Raw genomic sequence first — 21,540 nt, 5'->3', positions numbered from 1 at the left:
CCCACCAAGGAGGTGCTGGCTGCAGAGATTTGCATATTTAGTGACTTCATGCACATCCACTCACCCACTTCCTTCCCCGGCCTCGCAGGGATTGCTCGTTATTTGTTTTCACAGCTAATTAAAGGCTCCCCGAGCTCAGCCCCCTGATTAGGGAGAGAACACAAGCAGCCACAGTGGAGGATGCCCCGGCCCACAGGCTGACCCCGGGCCGCTCTGCAGACCCCACGCTGCAGTTGGGACATCATTTACCCCGATATTGCAGCGTTCCCTTAAAATATATTGAAGGAGAGATTGGGAAAATGAAGTGTATAAGATTTATCCTGCACTAGAGGATTTCAGCATCCAAGAAAGCCAGAGAGTCCAGTCCCTCAGACTTAATAGAAACCTCCTGCTTTATTAATGTTGCCTGATTTTTTTTTTTTTTTTCCCTTGTCCACAGGTCCTGGGCAGAAAGTCAAAGCTGTATTTGAGGAGCTTTCCTGGAGGTTTTCATTAATAACAGGGCCAGGGAATCCACTGCAAATGTAAAAATAATAGATTTGAGAGCCCTAAAAGGATGGAGATTTACTCACTGTGGAAATATTAGGGAGAAAGTGGGAGTGGGAGGTTCCCAGGCTCGGCGCTGCCTGGCTGCGAGCTCTGGAAGCTGCTGGCAATGCGAGAGGACGGAAGGTTGCCTCCGAGCGGCTCTGCAAGGCAGCTGCGGCCGCTCTGCCGAGCCCGAGCTCCCGGAGCCTGGATATTCCCGAGAAATGGAGAATTTCCCTCTCGGGTAACGGGAAAAGGAGGATGGAGAGCTTTCATCAGCCAGGGTGTCCAGCCCTTGGAGCTGGAGGGCAGGGTGACGCTGATGCTGAGCAGGGACACGCAGGAATGGGGATTGAGGGGGGATTGCTGCCTCCTGCCCTGCCCAGCTCTGGTGGGAATGCTGGAACCACGTCCCCTCCTCCGGGGGGACTGCTCCTGCACCCACAGTGACCACAGGGCACGCTGTCACCGCTGCTGGTGGCGCTGGCAAAGCTCCCTTCGCAGAGCCAGGCCGAGGAGCCCTGACAGCCGTCAGCATTTCCAAACTGATGGGGGGAAAACTTCAAACTTCAGGTGGAGGGCATGGCTCCACCTCCAGCTGAGCCCGTGCACAGGGGCTCCTGCAGGGAAAGAGCCCTTGGCCTCGAGGACAAGTGGCTTGAAGGGTTTGCCCTCCTCAGCCCACTCCAAATTGGAGGAAGTGATCTTCTGGAGCTTCTTGGGATGGGTTGGTTTTACTGGTGGAAAACGGGTTTAGGTTACTCTGGAAGGAGGAGCACAGCCTTTAGCTCTGTGCCATCCTCCAGGCAGATGTGAAAACCCCCAGTCAGAACTTCCAACTGAGCCCTCTGAATACCGTAAGCCTGGGGGATGGAGGGAGCAGTGAGTTTTTCCTTCCATCTGGACAAAAAAGGCAGCGACGCCCATGGATGCAGACGGAACTGAGCGCAGGCTCGGGTGCCAAATGAGCCCTCCTAGGCATCCTGGGCAGCCCCTGCCAGCCCTGCTTGCCTGGCAGCAGCATCCAGCCTGCCCTGGAGCACTCCAGCCCCTGCACAGCTCCTCCCTCGGCGCTTCTCGGCAGCCCCCAGCCCCAGCCGGCTGCGCTGGTGGCCCGGGGGCTGGAGGCATTTTCCCAGCGCTCTAATCTAACAGCACCAGTGGGAATGTTTACAGCACGCTGCCACTTGAGGGCTTATCAGCCTCGCTGCCTATCTCCCACCGCCCCAGGCTGATAAAAGGAGGGGCTGCTGGCACCCGGGGGAAGCGCCCCGAGCAGGGGATGGAGCTGGGGACCGGCCAAGCAAAGCCAGCAGGGCTGGGGACTCTTCCAGGGAGCCCCTTGTGTCACCGAGGATGTGGTGGAGAGAAGGAACAGAGCAGAGCCTTTCCCAAAGGATCCCTCTGGGCAATTTGGGAACAGCAGCGTCCAGGCCTGGGGCAGAGGGAACATCTTGTGAGGGGGTGTGGGGGCAAGGAAATGCATCCCTGGGGGAATTAGAGGTATGCTCTGAAATCACAGATAATTTATGTGGGATCATCAAGCTATGCCAGCACTGCCAAAGCCACCATGAAACCGTGTCCCCAAGTGCCACATCCACAGGGCTTTTAAACCCCTCTGGGGATGGGGACTCCGTCACCACTGCCTGGGCTCGACACCCTTCGGTGAAGAAATTTTCCCTTTTATCCAATCTAAACCTCCCCTGGTGCAACCTGAGGATGTTTCCTCTTGTCCCCTGTTGGGGGAAGAGTCCAACCTCCCCATAGTGGGCGGCTCCAATATTTCTATCAAGGAAACCAACTATGGCACCTGCCTGCCTTAGGAACAGATTTTCCCTAAATCAGCTTAATTAGCTGGGAATAAAACACAGCTCAGCTGGGCTCTACCCTCTGCTTTGTGTCGGGGCTGGGCCGCAGCAACCTGTGAGTGTCTGCATGAATCCTAGAGGTACATCCAGCCCCTTATCCACCTAGAGCGCTTAAACCGAGCACAGTTAGAAAATACTCGGGTTTTTTACCTTTAGGACAGACAGGTGCCCTGCCGTGTCCTGCGGAGCAGCCCTTGGCCCGCTCCGGCCGTGGGACACTCCACGATTGCCCTCTAGTGGCCCCCGGCCCGGGCAAGGGGCGCTCCCTGTCCCTTGGGGAGGGCTGCGGGGTCCCGCTGCCACCCCCTGTCCCCCAGCCGGGACCATGGCTGGCTCAGCAGCACCCGCTCCGTGTCCCCTGGGCTGTGACAGCGACACGGCACCCAGTCCCTGTCCCCTGCGTGTCCCATGGGCTGTGACAGTGACACAGCTGCTCCATGTCCCCTGGGCTGTGCCTGGAGCATACACCCGGTCCTTGTCCCCTGGGCTGTGCCAGGTCAGGGCACCCAGTCCATGTCCCCTGGGCTGTGACAGCAGCACACACCTGGTCCCTGTCCCCTGGGCTGTGCCAGGAGCAGGGCTCCCTGTCTCTTGCACGTCCCCTGGGCTGTGCCAGTGACACACACCGGTCCCTGTCCCCTGCGCATCCCCTGGGCTGTGCCAGGAGCAGAGCACCCTGTCCCCCAGGCTGTGCCCGGTCTCTGTCCCCTGCGTGTCCCCTGGGCTGTGCCAGGGGACACACCCCGGTCCCTGTTCCCCGGGCTGTGCCAGGTCAGGGCACCCTGTCGCTGTCCCCCGGGCTGTGCCAGCACAGCCACCCTCAGGCTCCGGGCGTGTCCCAGGTGAGGCGTGCAGCACACCTGGCTGCAGCGTGCCCCGGGGTTAGATGTGCAGCACACCTGGCTGCAGCGTGTCCCGTGTTAGATGTGCAGCACACCTGGCTGCAGCGTGTCCCGTGTTAGATGTGCAGCACACCTGGCTGCAGTGTGTCCCAGGGATAGATGTGCAGCACACCTGGCTGCAGCGTGTCCCGGGTGAGGTGTGCAGCACACCTGGCTGCAGCGTGTCCCGGGTGAGATGTGCAGCACACCTGGCTGCAGCCCCAGCACGGCCCTTGTGCCCCCATCCCGCCCTTTGGGGCGGTTCCCCCATGCAGGGAATCTCAGAGGTGAGGTTTTGGAGGAATGGGGAATTCAGTTTGGAGTTCTCCCCAGCTTTACTGGAAATGTATGTTTGTAGAATCACAGAATTATTAAGGCTGGAAAAACCCTTTAGGATTATTGAGCCCAACCCTTCCCCCAGCACTGCCCAGGTCACCAGAAGCTCCAACGATGGTGACTCCACAGCTTCCAGTGCTTGATAATCCTTCTGGTGAAGAAATTTTCCTTAATATCCAACCTGAACCTCCCCTGGTGCAACCTGGGGCTGTTTCCTCTCCTCCTGATGGTTGTTAGTTGGGAGAAGGGAATGATATTTTATTTTTGAGATAAGAAAGTGGCTGCTGCTCTTGACAGAGTGGCCAAGAGGGATCCCCAGTTCCCACATGGGATCCAGCAGAGTCTCCCACCACCAGAAACAGAGGAAAAGGACAGGTAAACTCAGGGAAGGAGGGAAGTTTGTAGGGGGAATGGACTTTGTGTAACTCCTGGGACTGATGGAAAGCCGTGTGAATGCAGGGAGGGAGAGGCTGGAGAATCACTGTGGATTTTCAGGAGTGCTGGAAGAGCCATGCACGGCACATTTTGCCCATATTCACCCTCCCCCTTTATCTTAATAGCTAAGTACTTTTTGGAGAGCAAAAATATCCTGCTCTTGCCAGAGTTCTGTTCCCAAAGTGTTGTTCTGAACGAATCCCTCCTCTCGTGGAGCTGGACGTTGCTATTCTGGTCCCTGCCGTAACAGGAACCCTTTGCGTGACTTGTCAGGACCTGCTTCACCCCAGACATGAGATCACAGCCTCGTTTCTCATTTATAAATAAATACAGTCCTGGCAGGGCTGGAGACATGAGGGAAGGCTACAGGAACGTTTCCTCCCTGGGGTGGTCCCAAAGGGCTGGGCAAGGGGAGAAGGTGCTGCAGGAGAGGGTGAAATGTGGTGTCATCCCATCCTCTGCAGTGCTTCTGGAGAGGTTTGAGATTTTGGGCTCTTCCTCCAGCCCTGGTTTATATGGGACAGGGATGGGTAGCACTGGGATCATGACCCTGGCGTGTCCCACGCCTGACATGGAAAAGGGAGAAGGAATTATGTGAGACTTTAAAGTGTGTGAAAGTTTTTATATAAAGCTGCCACTAAGGCAAATCATAGATAATATTTTTTTCTCCAAGAAACAAGGGTAGAGAAGGTATGGGAGCACATCACCAATGCATGCAAACCACAGCCCACACTGTGACACTGTGCACAAACTGCACCACAGGTGCCAGTGAGGGCTAAATCAAATGTCAGCTGTGGATTGCACAGAAAAACACAAGGGCAGGGGGAAAGAAACAAAAGGAGAGACTGAGAAAGTGATATAGAAAGTCAGAAGACCATGTGGGGGGAAAAAAAACATCCCCAGAGCAATAATGGGGAAGAGGAAATAGTTGGGAGAAAGCAAAAGGAAGTGAAGCCCTTGCAGAGGGTTTATTGTTCTCACCTGGAGGATTTTATGTCTCCATTACCTGAATCTCTCCCTGGGTGACTGTAGGGTTTCATTAACTCACTGTGTGACCCCTCAAGGGTTTTATGGCTCAGGACAGGCCCCAGTGGAGATCACCACTCAGCCAGTGCTCCAGCAGCCCCAGCTGTCCCCAAGCCACACCAGCACGGGCTCTCGTGGCTCTCCAGGCTGCAGGGCAGAGCTGAGCTGCTCAGGTGTTGTTGCAGGGTCCTGGGTGGTGTTTCCATTCCTCCCCTGGAAGCTGCTGCCCCTTCAGAGCAGGACAAGAGCACAGGAACATCCCTTAAAGCTGATTTTGCCATGCAGGAATCTCTTGTGTCCCTTCCCACAGGCAGAGGGGAGGGAATGAGGAGATACTGATGAGCTGAACCCTGTGCCTGCATTGGGATTTTTGTCTCCCAGGGAGATCAGAGGTGAGGAGGTCTCATTTCTGAAGCTGCAGGCTCTGATTTTTGTCCCTCAGTGACCCAGTGACACTGGGTGCTGTATTTTGTCCCTTCCAAACTGAAATCTGGATAACCCAGCTCCCAGCTCCCTGCTCCCAGGCTGAGCTCTTATTCCCTGAGCAGCACCATCCTCCCTGGAGGCTTCCAGCCCCCAGCCCCAGCTCCCCTGTGCTGCCCAAGGCTCTGCCCTGCAGATCCCTCCTCCTCGGCCCTCCCGGGCTGGGTGAGGTGCCCTTTGCATGGCCAGGCAGCAGCAGCTGCTGCTCAAAGCCTGCTGTGATGCTGTGCCAGCCCTCCGAGCGTGGCTCAGGGCACCTCTCCTGCCCACCAGCCCAGGGGGACCAGGAGCCAAGGTCTGCAGCACAAAAGGGGCTGTGTGGCTGCTGTTTGCCCTCCAAGAGCTGGAGGAAACTTGGCAGGGAGAAAAAAGCCTTTAGAAGCTCCAGGGATGGCCGGGATTTACGTTAAGCTGCTCTCAGGAATAAAGGGAATCTTGAGTGGGAGCAGGTATGGCAGAAGGGATGTGGGCAAAGGGGATTTGTCTCCATATAGCCAAGAGGAGAATTCACTGTGCACAACTGCAGTTTGTCCTCCTAAATCACCTTTGTCACCTGTGGGAGGCTGATCCTGCTCAACCTTTGGTTCCTGAGGGGGTCTGGAAAAAATCACCTCAGCCATGAATTTTTAACCTGAATATCTTTAACTTTAGATCATGGAGAACAGCAAGAAGGATGAAAAACCCCAAAAATCTCAGGGAAAGGCGGGGTGGTGCATGTATCTGAGCTGCAGAGCTGGAGAACAAAAAGGTGGCTGTTAGGAAGGAGGGGCAGAAGTAGAGTTAAAGGCTTAGAACATGGAAAAGCCTCTCCCTGGAGAAAGGAAGGCTCTGTTCCTGTGGCATTGTCCCAGGACTCAGGTAAGGTGAACTTCCCTGGGGATGAAAGGCCTTGCTGTGAATTTATTCCCTGCACAGGGCTGGGCCGTGGCTTCTTTCAGGCCTTGTGGTTAAGGGCAGGCTGTCCCCAGCCAAAGAACAAAATCCATCTCCACCCTGGCCTGACTGAGCAGGGCCTGAGCCTGCTGTGGGGCTGGGACGCGGCCAGGAGGGTGGTGCTGTGTGCTGGCCAGGCTAGCACAGACCTGGCTTTGAGAGCCCGGAGCTGCCAGGCAAGCCCTGGATCTCAGCTGCCCTCTGGGGAATGCCTGTCCTGGTGGTCCAGCTCTCAGAGCCTCATTGTGAGCGTTCCCAGGAAGGCTGAGGAGCTTTCCTACAGCATCTTGGAACTCCTCTGACAATCTCTGTGAAGGGATTCTCCTGCTTGCTTAGGCTTTATTCCTTTAAATTTGAACCTGTTTTGCTCTTAGACTGTTTTTTCTCCCAGTCTTGATCTCGACTCATGAGCCCTTCATTAATTTTTTTTCCCTCTCCTTTGCCCAACTACAGCAGGAAAGGGTGAAAGAACAACTCCTGAGGGTGCCTGGCCTTTGGCCAGTGTCACACCATGACAGCCTCTCACAATGCACAACCCCTCTGTCCTGCTGCCTCTCCATTGTCCTCAGCTTCATCCTGCTGGTTCTCCATAGTCTCCAGCTTCTTCCTGGTGGTTCTCCATTGTCCTCACCTTCATCCTGCTGGTTCTTCATTGTCTCCAGCTTCATCCTGGTGGTTCTTCAAGGTGGTGGCTCAGGAACCTCTGTTCTGAAGAGCGTTTGTGTGTTGGAGCTGTACAAAAGTGCTCTTCTTCAGCCTCATTGCCTGCCTGGCCCAGTGCTGACGTCCTGCAGCTGTAACCTCAGCCCTGGGCTCTGTGGAGGGAAGGAATCCCAGCCTGTCCATGCTCAGCCCCATGAGTGCCACAGCTCTGGGAGCCAGAGCCAGCCCAGCAACTGGGAGTGATGGGATCCCATGAAAGGCCTCCTGTCTGAACCCCTGGGGGCTCCAGGGAAAACCTTGGAAGCACCAGCTGTCCTGGCAGTGGTGGAACAGCTCTGGTTAAACACCCTGGAGTGCTGGGGGGCCTCTGTGGGGCTGCTCTGCACCTGGGTCCTGCCCATCTCCCCAGCCCTGCTGGCCAAGGACATTCCCTGGGGGTCACCAACTCCCTGCTGCTCTCCTGGCCCTTGGCTGCTGCCCAAATTCCCCTTGCCCCCAAAAACCTTTGCCCCTTGCTTTCAGACATTTGGCTTCCTGTGCCAGCTGCCCAGACTGCCTGAAACTGTGAAACAAACCCAGGCTGACACCATTCCCTGGAAGAAAGCAGCTCATGCCCCACGTTCTGTGCTCTCTTTTCCCTCCTCTGCCTCGCTGCTCTCCAGGAAATCTGGTGATGGTGATTTCTGGGCACTGAAAGGGAGAAGGAGCCTGACTTGGGATTTGCTTTTGCAAGGCCTCAGGGGGGTTTTGTGAGGCTCAGCTTGCCTGGAAGGGGTTTCTTGCTGGTGGCTGCAGGTGGGTGAGCCTTGCCAGGCTAAGAGGGGCAGCAGAGGAGTGAGAAACCATGGAATTAGTTCAGGCACCTTCTGTGGGCAGAGTGAGAGCAAAACCAACTGGTGAGAGCTCTGAAGCTGAGGATGGCTCCAAGCACAGCTGGCCCAGCTGCAAGCCATTCTCAGGACAAACTCACTTTTGCCACCAAATGTCCATATAATTTTATGGCTCTGGTCTCTCCATCACGCCTAATACGTGGCTGTATAAGCCAGGCTTAAGTAATGAGCTGTGGCAGGCTGTACATTTCTTGGTGATTATGGCATGTGTCATAAAGCAAAGAGCTGGAGGCAATAATCCCCTGGAAACACATTGCCCAGGGGTGTCTTGTTACCATTCTGAAATAAAATTACAAATGAAAAAATAATGAAAACAGTCAAGAACTCCAGCCATAGGTAGGGCAGGACTGTCAGGGAATCAATCCTCCAGCCCCAGACTGTGGGGATCATTTCGATCCAGTGTCAGTGCCCACTCTCCCACCCCAGGCCCTGGATGCTGCCGTTTCTGCCTCCAGCATCCTGGGAAAAGCAGCTTTTCCTTGGGGTGAGGGGTTCCCAACACTCTGCTCACCCCCAGCTCCCCAGGGGGATTTTCAAGTCCTGGGAACTATTGGAGAGGTTTGCACTCCAAACCCATTCAGTAAAAGCTTCAACCCTGTTGAGTGAGCTGGGTTTTGATGGTCCAGTTGGGTCCCTTCCAGCTCAGGATATTCTCTGACTCCTCTTTTATTCCCTGCATTTATTCCCTGCATTCATCTTGTGAATTGTTTGGGATGATAATCTCTCCTTCACTAACAGGGCTCCAGGAACTGGAGCCTGAGAGATGTGGAATCTCAGAATGGAGAGGCTGAGAGCACCTGGCTTTTCCTTGGTTCTCCTTCTCCTGGCCTCCACACCTCCATCTACTCCTTTTCCAGGGAGCAAGAAACTTTTCTTCCCAGAGAAACCCAGGAAGAAGAACTCAGGGAGCTGCGTGGAAGCACAGGGATGTGACTGTCCTGCCTTTTGGACACAGCCAGGAGTGACCCACTTTGAACTCAGTGGGTCAGGTTGGACTGGAAGCCCCCCAAGGATCTTCTGAGCTGGTGTTTCTGTGGCTCCACAGGACTTTGGTGCCTTTTTGGGGTGTTTAGGAGCACAAGTTGCCTCTCTTTTCCATGAAATCTCATCCATGAGGAAACCACTCCCACCAGTACCAGGCACTGGTTGTTCCATGGGGTTTTTTCTCTTTTCTCAGCACTAAATAAGGGATTGATCCTGCAGACGGAGTTTTGTGGGAGGACAGAAGTGATATCAACAATAATTTCTGTGGCTGTGCAGAGAATTCCAACTCACCTGCTCCTGTTCTTCTCCCAGCAGAAACAGAGGAAGCTGCTGGGAAATTACAGCACAAGTTTATTTCTTTCCTCTTTTTCCTCCTTTTCTTTTCCCCAACCTTAAGACAAACACCCAACAAAGAAAACTTCTTTTTTTCCCTTCTCACATCAACAGGATTTGCCAAGAAATGAGGGAGGACCAAGATGTGGCAAATGCCATCCCAGAAAGGTAAAATGGCTTTGATGCTCCACAGGATCTAGGTCTGTTTGCAAATTTGGGGTTTTTCATACAAAATCTTTGTCACCTTGGCTTGACAGGAGCAGAGTCTTTTCTATCAAGTTTTTGTTTAAGAGACAACTCAAAAATCTTGGTGGAAATGATGGTCTTTTCTTCCTTTTTTCCCCTCTGTGGGAAAATTACAAGCTGAGGAATGCCAGTGCCTTGAGAGCTGACTGAAAACTGCAGCCGTTTAGTTTAAAAATAACAAAATGAAATTTTCCCCTTCTGCAAAGCAATTAGAAACCAGCATTTTTCATGCAGGAAAATGGAAGAAAAGCAGTTAAGTGTGGAGGAAGTCTATAATGCTTCCTGACTCTGGGCATTTTTTTTCCTTAATAATTTGTTTCAATAAAAATCTGCCATTTTACTAGGAGAAAATGTTTTGTTTGGATTTTTATATACATAGTTGGCATTTACCAGCATCAAAATGCATTATGACATTTAATATATAATAATCTGTCATTATATGTTTTAATATTCTTTTAAACAAAATGGTCCAGTGAAATAATGCCTGAAGTGAAATGCAATATTCCAGCAGTGCCTCCGGAAAACTGAGGAAAAGCTTTGTCCCTCTTCAAAAATTTCAGAGAAATTGAGAAGTTCTTGCAAAATATTCTGACTTTGATCCAAGTCTGGGTTTGGAAGGAGCGAGAACTTCACTTCCAGGAACTCTTTGATCAACTGCTTTGGATCCATGGCTCTCTAGTTGCACTTGGAACTCCAAAATATGCTTTTTTTGTCATTTCCTTAAATCAAATTATCTCATCCCTCCAGAAGGAAAGGCAGAATTGGTCATTATCCTCATTTTACTGCCCAGGAAGCCAAGTTTTAGGGAGAGCAGGAGGGAAGGCCAAGGTTTAGTAGCCAGCTCGGTGCTTCCCACAACATGGATGTTCCTCCAAGGCAAAGGAGGAATGTTCTGGATTAGGGCTTGTGGGAGGACTGTGGCAATCAACCTCCCTGGTAAATCCACTTTTGGGGGGTTTGCTGTGCTGTATCCCAAATAAACTGGGATTTTTACTCATTGCAGCCAGGCTTGTTACTTCAACTTATTGCCATTTCCCGACTGAATTTTTGCCATTTCCCAGTTGAATTTTTGCAATTTCCCAACTGAATTTTTGCCACTTCCTAGTTTGATTTTGCCATTTCCAGATTGAATTTTGCCATTTCCCAGTTTGATTTTTGCCATTTTCTGACTGAATTTTTGCCATTTCCCAGTTGAGTTTTGCCACTTCCTAGTTTGATTTTGCCATTTCCCAGTTGGATTTTTGCCACTTCCCGGTCTAACCTCCTTGGCAAGGGGCTGCCCCCACCAAGAATTCCCTGAATATTCCCCAATTTTCTGTTTATTTGCTGCAAACTGGAAGCGAGGCCGCGCTGCTCAGGGTTGAATGAAGGTTGTGTCCTGTTTCCTCAGGCTCTCCTTGATCCTGATTTTAGGAGAAGCTTCCTGAAAACAACATGACAAGTGTCGTTTGTCCCATCACAGTCAGGCTGTGTCCCATCAAGTCACCCTCAACAGATCTGCAACCAGATTTGAGAGTTAAAACCTGTTTCTTTTTTATTTTGAAAGTGCCTGGTTTCCCCTGGAGGAGTTCTCTGGAGTCCTTGGGAAGACTCAAGAGTGATTGAATAAACTGGGTTTGTTTTTTTTTAATATTAAAGTCTTAAAAGCTGGTTTGGCTGAAAGGGAACATTAGGAACATGATTAATTTATTTTTTTTCCCAAATTCCTATTGAAAACAAATAAATTTATGAATTGGCATCCATCAGGGTTTGTTTTCATGGTAACAAGTTTTAATAACCCAAGATATTGATGTGCGAGTTCTGTGCATGCTAAATGTCTCTAATGAACCAGCTTTAGCTTGAAATTGGTAACAATAAATACAATAAATAAATTATATTTGATTTCCAAATCTCAGTTAATCACAGCAGCTTTGCCCTTGCTGCATGAGGCCCTTTGACCCAAGTTTGAAATGAGCTGGAATTAAGATCCTGGAGCAGGATAAGGTCCCACCTTCTGGATCCCAGGGTCTGTTCCTCTCCTTGGAGAAGCCAACAGGAGGAAGTCTCCACAAGGTCAGGTGAATTCAAATGTTTCTGCATTTTTTTGTCCTTTTCCAAGCACCATTCTGGATGTGCAGCTGCAGTTGTGTTCCCATTCCACTGACGAGTGGGATCTGTCCCTTCCCAAATCTTCACCATCCCAGCTGTCTTTAGAAGGATTGACTTGACAGCTGCCAGACATGGCAGACAATAACCAGGGCAGCTCTGAGGTTCCACCCAGCTGGAATTCCAGCAAAGCCCTGCAAAAGTGACCTCCAGAGAGATCCCTGATGTCCTGTGGCAGGGACAGCCCTCATTTCCAGCCTGTTTCCAAAGGTCCTGACAGTGCTGAGCTGGAATGAGGGAAGCAATAAATGGGCTCCTCGGCCACAAATGAGGAATTAATTGGACACTTGCTTTTCATTTCCCCCCTCCTTGCCCAGGACTGAGCCAAACTCAGATCCCTTGGACAACGTGCTTCCCACTGCAGGAAAGGGGCACGGTGGCAATTTTCCCCTCTTGGTTGGGGTTTCCATAATTTTCTGCTCGATTTGGGTGGATTTTTCCCAGTTCTTTTTCCTCTTTTCCCACCAGTTCGTCTCTTTTCCTGAGCATGGTGAGCTGAGAGGAAAATCTGGGACAATGTCTGTGGAAAAGATGTCAATGGCAGCAGGGAGTGCAATATTTAGTCAATCCCAGAATTCCAGGATGGAATTTGGGTGAGGAGGTGTGGTATTTTTGGGGTCCCCAGGACAAAGGAGGAATGGTGAATCTGACTCCATGTTCTCAGACTGCTAAATATTTTATATTATATTATATTATATTATATTATATTATATTATATTATATTATATTATATTATATTATATTATATTATATTATATTATATTATATTATATTATATTATATTATATTATATTATATTACTAAACTATACTAAGGAATAGAGAAAGGACACAGACAGAAAGCTGGAAGGACACTAATGAAAAACTCTTGACTCTTCTCAGAGGGTCTGACACAGCTGGCCTGTAATTGGCCAATAAGTAAAAACAAATCACATGCAACCAATGAAACAATCTCCCACCACATTCCAAAGCAGCAAAACACAGGAGAAGCAAATCAGATAATTATTGTTTTCATTTTTCTCTGAGGCTTCTCAGCTTCCCAGGACAGAAATCCTGGTGAAGGGATTTTTCCAGAAAATACGACAGTGACAGGAGGGGACCTCAGAGCTTGTTTTGTTCCAACCCCCTGCTGGTTTTCACTATCCCAGGTTGCTCCAAACCTGATCCAAGCTGGCCTTGGCCACTTGCAGGGGTGGGGCAGCCACAGCCTCTCTCAGTCAGTTCAGTTCCTTGGTGTCTCATCCTGGGCAGCACCTGCAGACCACGGGCTGGATCATGGATTGAGGAGTTTCCCATCACATCCCTGCTTGCAGCTTTGGATACTCCAGGTCTGGAGTGACTTCAGAGAGGTGCTGGGATCCCTAAGAGCAGGTGAATTGTGAGTGAACCTCCTTTTCCCAGGTGAAGTGTCCAGCTACAGAAAAATATCTGCTGTTGTGGGAAAATGAGCTTTTTCCTCAACTTTAGGTGTTCCTGGCACTGGGAATTCCCCAGTCCTGTTCCTCCCTGGTTTGCAGCATCTCTGCCACCTGCAAATATGTGGAAGCTCCTGAAAATGATGGGAATCATGTTTCTGTGCCTGAGGAGAAACAGGAATGCTGTGCTCAGTTAGGGGCTGGTTTTCCCTCCCTATTTCTTGGTAGAAAGGACCCCTCTGGGTCCCTGCCATGGATTTCCCCTTCCAGCCCTGATATTTTAAGCTGAATTAATCTCTTTGCCCTCAGGACTGGCCGTTCTCAGCCCTTCTCCCAGAGCAGTGGGACCATCCTGCACGGGGCAGGATCTGACCTTTCCCAAGGCCATCCATGGCCCGATGGTCAAACCCTTGCTCCTGATTTCAGGGACCCTGTTCCAGGAGCACATTTTGCAGCAGAACATGGAATTGCAGAGGAGATCTGATGCTTTCCTTTCCCTTTTTTGTCTCTCCTTCTCTTCCCCCAGCGTGGCCCAGCCCCAATTACAGCCTGGGGCTCTCCCAGAGGGGAAATTCAAACCCAACAAAGCCCTGTCCCCCTCCCTACAAAGGGACATCTCCTGGGCTTGTGCCCTAATGAGAGCAAATTTTTTGTCCAAACATTTGAAGCGAGGAGGTGCCTTCTCCTGCCACCCCCTGCCGGGGTTAATATCATTATCCACTTGGCTCTGGTTGGGAATTAAAACAAGGGCATTCCCTTCTTTTAATGAGAGCTGACAGTGGCTCCAGCACTTCAGAAGGGAATTAGGGAAGCAGGGATGGCTGGGGAGTCTGTCTCCCTGGGGTCTTAGCCACCAGCCCTGCTGCCCCGTGGGATCAAAGGCCATTTACCTGCTGCTGAGCACAAATCCCCTGGGCTGGCAGGCTGGAAGAAGGGCTTTGCCCCGCTGGAAATGACATTTCAGCAGGCAGAGCAACCCAAGGATCCACTTCCACAGGGCACAAAGGCACAGAGGAGCCCCTTGAGGTTTTGGGCATCATGGCCAGATCTAAAATAGGATTTTGGAGTGTTAAACCTGGCTTGGTTTTGGTTAGGATTTGGTGGGAACAGAAAATTGTTGGTGTAGCCAGGCTGGTGAAAATGTAGCAAGTGAAATGTTGTGGAGAAAATGCTGGATATATCTGGCTTTAATTTTTTTTTAATTGAAAACTCTACATTTTCAATGGCAACTTTTGGAGTTCAGATAAGTGCTTCAGAGGGGTTTTATTTTTAGAAATAAAAAAAAAAAAAAGCTGATTAGAAATACCCACCAAAACCTCCCCGTGCCTTATCACTGAGAAACAGCAAGTTCAGCCTGCCCTCCTCTCTGTCTCAGGATAGGTTTGATTAGAAACATCAAAAAAAAATGCGGGACAAAAATGTGCATTTTTAATCCCATTGTAAATGACCTTTACCCATGCGTGAACTCTCCTTTTGAAGTGCTGCAGTGGCTCTTGCCCAGTCTGCTCCAAGGGAGAGGTGCCCAAACAAAGGGAACCATTTGCAGGGATGGTTACTCGTGGCAGGATTCCAGATTCCAGCGCTGGGACATGATCAGGAAATCCATTTCCTGGGATGCCAGGGGAATTGCTGGTGCTCTGGAGGTGAGGACGAGACACACAAAACAGCCCCCAGGGTGTGAAAATGGATTGAGCAGGCTGATTGCAATGGTTGCAGGGAATTTTCTTGGAGTTTTTTGCGTGCTGGAACAGTTTATAGCTGCCCTGGGAAAGGGATTGGGAGGAAAAACAATTCCTCCTTCATGGATCACAGAGAGTGTGCTCATTGCACTGCTCTGCCATGGAGCTTCAGGTGTAGCTGGATGACTTCAGGAGCTGACACAGGATAACTTCAGCCCAAATCCCACCTTTTCATGGAATGGTGTCCTCCCTAGGAGCATCCTAGCCTAAAAGTCATGCTCTAGCATAAATCCTTGTCTAGGAATTACTAGCATGGATCTGGGAGGCAGGATGCTTGCTGGAAGAAAATGGGAGAGTTAATGGCTCTGGGGAGATTTCCTTGCTCAAAAGGCCAGGTCAGAGGTGCTGCTCCTGGGGACCTGGTGGCTCTTGCTGTCCCCTTGGTAGCACTGGGGACAAGGAACAGCAAATAACAGCTTTGGGGCACTCACAACACTGGGAAAACCTGGACAAAGTAACAGCTTTGGGGCACTCACAACACTGGGAAAACCTGGACAAAGTAACAGCTTTGGGGTACTAACAACACCAGGAAAACCTGGATGAAATAACAGCTTTGGGGCACTCACAACAGCAGGAAAATCGGGATGAAATAACAGCTTCAGGACACTCGTAACACTGGGAAAACCTGGACAAAATAACAGCTTTGGGGTACTAACAACACCAGGAAAACCTGGATAAATGTGTTGCAGTTACAGCTGTGGTAGGAGAAAAAAAATCCCTTTCTGTGATGTCCATCACACACAAAAAAAAAATCTGCTTTTTTCCTTTAATTGGAAAGCTGAAAATTAATAATTAATTTGAAAATGAATGCACTTTTATGCTTCTGGATGAGAGGTTTTCAGTTTCCAATGGCTCAGTGCCAGAGCTCAGGGAAAGCCAGCACTCTTAGGGGGAAATCTGCCTGGTTTGGTGCGGGGCAGGGCCACGTGGGAGCTGCAGGGAAAGGCAGAACGCACTCATCCATGGGCGGCAGGGCTGGGGGTACAAATGGAAGTGGCTGGAGCCATCCATCCCCTTCCCTGCAGGCTGGGAGGGGCAGCCAGGCAGGAGCCCCCGGGAGCAGGAACGCTGCAGTGCTCAGTAAAGGCCAGTGAGAATGCAGCCATCTCCAGCAGGAAATCAATTTGATGGGAGGGGGCCTTCAGGTTGGCTTTTCCCCTGTTTTCCCTCCTCTCTTCCCCTCGTCTTTTCCATTTTCCAGGCAGGTGTCTAAGGTGAGGGCTGTGGGAGCAATTGCTGCTTTGCTGGTCCCTCTGCTTTCAGCTGAAGTGCAGCACAGCCTGTGACCCCGGGGCTTTGTGCTGCTCCCTGTCCTGCTCCCTGTCCCCCACCCACAGGGAAGCTGGGGATGGAGCTGGGAAGGTTTCCAGGGTCACACATTCGAGCTGTTTGCATCCCAAAGGAGGTGCTTTAGCCTGGGAGCTGGTCCTGACCAGCAGTTCCCAGAGCAGGGTGTGGAGGTTTGCAGGCTCAGGGTGAAGGAGAGGAGGGTTTGGCTTCTGAGCTTCATCAGAGATGAGGAAAGGCTGAAAAGAGAGTTAAATCCAGCTCTGCTCAGGGAAAACCACCAAAGTGAGGGAGCAGCACGAGGGGTTTGGTACCAGGAGAGCAGAAAATTGATGGGTCAGGCTTGATGGATTCAGCAGGGCTGGCTGTATCTGGGAGCAGACCTAGCCAGGAGTCTGGATCTGGGATTTGAGGGTGACCCAGCTTTGAGACCAAACCTCTGATCTTTAGATCCTCTTTGTCACTTGTCCTTGGTGGTTTGGGACCTTGCTTGCCTTGTTCCTCACTTAATCCCCCAAAAAATCAAAACTGCCCAACCCTTTCCACTGCTGGCTGCACAGAGGCCTGAGCATGGGAGGAAGAGATGGCACTGGCTTAATCAGGAAGGGCCAAACTACATCTTTGCAAAGATGGAGGTGAATTTAAGAGATCAAACATCCCAAGAAACTGGGATTTCAAAAAGCTTTCTGCTTTGAAAAGATCAGAATGTCCAGTGGTCTGGGCTGTAATGTCATGTTTTCACAAAGCAAAAACTGTCTGAACCAAAATGTCAGGTCTTAAATGGCTACTTGGGTCAGCAAGCACAGTCATTCAGCCCAAATAATGAGGGGGGGAAATGCCACAGTGATGACAGGAAAGGGGACAGAGCAGGGGACTGATGGCCTTGAGACCAGGTCCATATCCCTGCATAGGTGCTGGCAGAGGGAGAGACCTTGATGTATCACCTGTCCCTTTGAGCAGCCCCAGGTCAGCCAGGCAGCTTCATTCATCTTCTCCTTCAGGCAAGGAAAGGAGCAAATTCCCTGCCTGGTCTGGATTCCAGATGTGTGGCAGTTCCTGGGATGCTGAGTCTCAGCAGAGCCCTTGGATCTGGAGAGCTCTGGGCCCTCCTGACAACAGCAGCACATGCCTGGGGACCCCAGAGCTGCTCCATCCTCTGGAGCATCCTGCTCCATCTCCTGCTGAGTTACCACCCATCACTGAGTGGATACAACCCATTGCAAACATGAAGTGTTACTTAAATTCTTTCTCTGACCAAAAGCTGAAGGAGACAACTTCACACCACGGTCATTAAAGACCCAGCTACCAAATCTACCTCAGCTGCTTTTAATCATCTGGACATGCCCTGAGCTCCCAGATGCCAGGCTTGGGTTTATTCCCCTGCAGGAACTTGTTAGGCTGTCAGCCCTAAATGTTCCAATATCCCAGGTGAGGCACCTCCCATCTTCATTTAATTATCTATCTCCACTCCTACAGATAGATCCAGTCTCCCAGCTTGTAGGGGAAAATAGATGGCTTGGAAAGGAAAGGATTGAGGAGCGTTTGCTTTGCCTTTTGTTCTCCAGCCATCAGGTCTGTGCTGGAAACCACAAGCTGACAAAAAGGCTCACGCTCAGCACGGGGGGCTCGTACATCTGCTGCCTGCATGTCTGATCTGTTCAGGGCTATGTTGGGCCACTTAAACCTGTGGTTTTCTGCCCTGTTAACAAGGCTGATGTTGGGAAAGGAAATGTCATCCTGGTTCATCATTCCAGGGAGGGAATAGAAGGGAGTCAGGGCTCAGAACATCACCTGGCTTGGGCAAAGGGGCATTTTTCTCTCTTTTCCTGGACTTCATTTGGATTCTGCAGAAGGAAACTGCAGTTTTGTTCAAGCCAAACCTAAATGGAAATATTATCTATAGAAGGCTTCAGAATGCTGTGGGTTGGGGTTTTTTGTCTGCCTGCACATGATGTCATCTTTTAACACTTGTCTGTGTCAGGCACCGTATCTGCCCTCGGTGAGCCCGGTGTGGCCCCAGCTCAGTCCCTGGGAAGGAAAGATAAGGCCTTAAGTTATGTCTTTACCTCTTGGCTATGCTCCCTGCTCCCCCCAAATTAACTGGAAATGGGGAGGAAGATTCTCCAGGGACTCTTCTCCAGTTGCTGCAAGCAGACTCTGCCAGGCTGGAGCATCCTCGCTCCCTGCTGCAAAGCCCAGGAGGTGCCACGGCCTCTGACAGGGAGCAGGAGGCTTTGGAAAACAAGCCCACTTCTTCCCAGGCCTCTGCTGTGCGTTGCTCCCTGCAGCCCATCCTGTTCCAGCCCCCAGCCCACCGCTCTTATTTCAGCAATCAGCTGCAAGACAAACCAGCTGGCCCCTGCCGAGGTGTGGAAAGTCCACCGGGGGATTAAGCTGGTCTTACCATCAGTCCTCACTTGTGAAAATACAACCTACTAAGTTTTCCTAGATGATGCAGTTTTCAATTGCTTTTGTTTGCTTTTCAGGCAGGTCTTAAATCAGGCTGTCAGTCAGGCTCCCTTCCTCCCCCCAGGCGAGGCGGCTTCCAGGCGCTGCTGCAGGACCTGCAATCTCTTTGCTATTGCCATTTATTTATGGGGCTTTCCCTTCCTCCCGCTAGGCAGGGAGGGGCTGTGTCTCGCACAGCGAAGCCTGAGCTCTGCAGCTCGTTCTCTGGAGCTCCCAAACCGGGGTGCGGGGCAGTGACACTGTCGGGGATGCAGGGGGACAGTGGGGACACTGCGGTGGCTCTTGGTGTCTCCACACCTCCAGCTTTCTCCTTCACCATCTGCGATGCTGCAGACTCTGAAGGGAGGGTGTGGAGATCGTTATCATCGTCCTGCAAAGCTCTCACGGCTCTCTTTGCACCTGCGAGGAGGATTCCCCTGAAAAGCTGAGGGAGAGGCTTTATCTGCCTTTCCTCCCCGCCCTGGGCTGTTACATCCCTCTCTTGGCTGCAAAAGGTTTGTGCAGTGTCCTGTCGTTAGTTGAGAAGGCCACAACACAAAGCAACTCTCCATTTTCAGAAGGCTTCAAATCTGGTTTTATTATAGCATGCATGTTTTTTATACATTCTTACAAAACTCCTAAATTTACACTTCACCCATTGGTCACTAAAGACATGCAAAGTGCTTATTGGAATAGGCAGTTGCAGGTTTCTCTTCTTTATCCTTTCTTTCTTGGTTTCTATGTCAACGAATTTTGTAGAAAATTCTTTCAGGGGCAAACATGGATCCTCTCTTCAAACTCCTCTCTGGCTCACAGAAGTCACTGTAAAACCTCTTTGACAGTGTCCTCATGTAGAGAAGAGCTGAAGTTTGTTAGAGCTCATTGCTAGAGTTCCAAAAAAGGGTGCCACGGTTTTTGGGAGGATGAAGCAGGGGCTGAGAGGAGCAGGGAGCAGCTCTGGAAGGTGCAAGCTGTGAGTTCAGGAGGAGTCGGCTCGGCCTCGCGCTCCGTCCCACCAGGCACATTTTTATATCTTTAGGTGCTTGAGTACAGCCCTGTCAGCACATGGGGAAGGAGGTGGTCCTGCCTGAGTGTGTGCAGCAAATCCAACACACACTCAGGCAGAGATTGGCTCTGCCTGACATCTGGAGCAGGTCGGTGCCGCCGGGATGCAGCAGAGCTGCTCTGGGTATGCTCAGGGAGGATGGGCCAGGATTTCTGGCCATCCAGAGCAAGCCCTGACCCACATCTCTGTGCAGTTACCTCTCTGAGCTGTGCTTCACAGGTCCCTCTGGCAGAGATTGCTGATCTCCAAGGACCTCTACAAATCTGGCCCAAATCTTGCAAGCAGCCACATCTCTCGCCCCCGCCCCGGCCTCAGTGTTCCAGGTGTTTTCTTCCGCCTTTGTCTCATAACACAATTCACAAAGGACAGAGCTCTTCCAGATATGGCAATCTGGGCGCCAAGTCTGCTCCCAGCAGCCCTCTAAATCCTACCCCTGGATGTAATTTAAATTGCAGGGGCTGTGCCTAGGGGGAGGTGGGGGAGGCTGCTGGATTCGAATGTCACCTGGTTAACGAGAACCGTGCTCCCCTTCCCCTGCAGGGACAGCAGCAGGCAGGGATGGAGAGGCTGGAGGAGCTGATTGCTCTGCTGTGACTGGTCTAGCACAGAGCTGGTGGAGCTGGGGGCATGGCTGGAGTCAGGGCTTGCAGCTCTCCCCGAGCTCCTGGGGGAGCACCGTGCTGAGCTGCTGGCAACTCTCACCTCTGATAAGGGAGAAGGCAGAGAAAACCCAGGGCCTGTCTCACGCTGGGGGAGCTGGATTTCTGTGTACAAGCCATGCAGAACGGTCCCTTCCTGGCAGAGAGGTGTGTCCTTGCCCTTAACCCACAGAAAAATACAAATCCTGCTCTAACACACCCCATTGTTTGTGGCTATCTGGGGAGATAAGCAAGGCAAGGTACCTAAAGCTGCTTGATGCCAGAGGAGGATTTGGGAGTGCTGATTTCCAAGTCAATGGTGGTTTTCTGGCTGGCTGTAGGATGGGAGAAAAGGCTTCCCAAGCTTTTTTCCTGCTCTTGGCTGATGTGAAAATGGCTTGGGCAACTGAAGAGTCACCATGCAGACACGTGGTCCCAGCAACAAGGCTGACAGTGTGGCTGACTTCAACAGGTAAATCCACAGGAGCTCCTCACTCCAATCCTTGAGCTGGGTTTATATCTGATTTTAGCCAAGCCTGAACAACGTTGGCACTTAGATAAAGCCTTGTTTTCCTTCTCTTCTTTGCACCTCCTCCCAAGCAGCCTGGAGATGACTGGAGAAAGTTGCACCTTCCAGCACTCCAGAGAGTCAAGAAGGACCCAAATTCCTGCTCTTAGTGTTAGACTGGTTTTGTTCCATGCAGCAGGAATAAGAAAAATCCTGTCCAAAACATGGAAGTGGCTGTGCTGTTAAAGAGTCCAACCCACAGAAGGAGGGGAAATACATTTTCCCCTGTGCCAAAGCGAGCTGAAACACCAAAATTCCCTCATCACGCAGCCCTGATGTGAAAGCCAGGTTGCCTCCCCTCCACACATCTGCAGCACTCCAGGGGACACCCAGGCAGCCACAAGCCCTGCTAGCTGTCTCCAGCACAGCCAGGGCCTGGGGAGCTGGAGGGGGGCAGGCTGGGGTGCACAGCGTGGCTGGGAAGCCTTTGAGGGATGCTCTGGGTGGGAGCTGCATCGTTGCCCTGTTAGCAGCAAGGCTTGAGTGGCTTCATCCCCTGCAGCTTGAGCAGGGGTTTATCCAATTCTCAAGGTCCCCAGGGATGTGGCTCACTCAGCTGGATCAGCTCGAGGAAGGAAAAGCATCTGGCTGGTGTCGGAGCTGGTTGTGGCTGAGGGAGCAATGAGGCA

The 21,540-nt window shown here is 51.3% G+C and overlaps 2 long non-coding RNA genes across 2 annotated transcripts in view; both read left to right on the top strand.

The window, feature by feature from the left end:
- Positions 1-5,296: 5,296 nt before the first annotated feature.
- LOC135282582 (uncharacterized) lies at positions 5,297-7,419 on the top strand. The gene is made up of 3 exons (XR_010348668.1): positions 5,297-5,466; positions 6,209-6,415; positions 6,944-7,419. It is a non-coding gene; the product is annotated as an uncharacterized LOC135282582 (long non-coding RNA).
- Positions 7,420-12,605: 5,186 nt separating this feature from the next.
- The window catches only part of LOC135282659 (uncharacterized), a 30,492-nt gene continuing 21,557 nt past the window's right edge, over positions 12,606-21,540 (top strand). The window contains exon 1 of the long non-coding RNA XR_010348728.1: positions 12,606-13,121. This is a non-coding gene — a long non-coding RNA (uncharacterized LOC135282659). The remainder of the gene's footprint in view (positions 13,122-21,540) is intronic.

This window comes from Passer domesticus, chromosome 17 (assembly GCF_036417665.1).
Source record: "Passer domesticus isolate bPasDom1 chromosome 17, bPasDom1.hap1, whole genome shotgun sequence".
NCBI lineage: Eukaryota > Metazoa > Chordata > Aves > Passeriformes > Passeridae > Passer > Passer domesticus.
The sequence above is the reverse complement of the archived record's forward strand: the minus strand, read 5'-3'. Positions and strand labels throughout refer to the sequence as shown.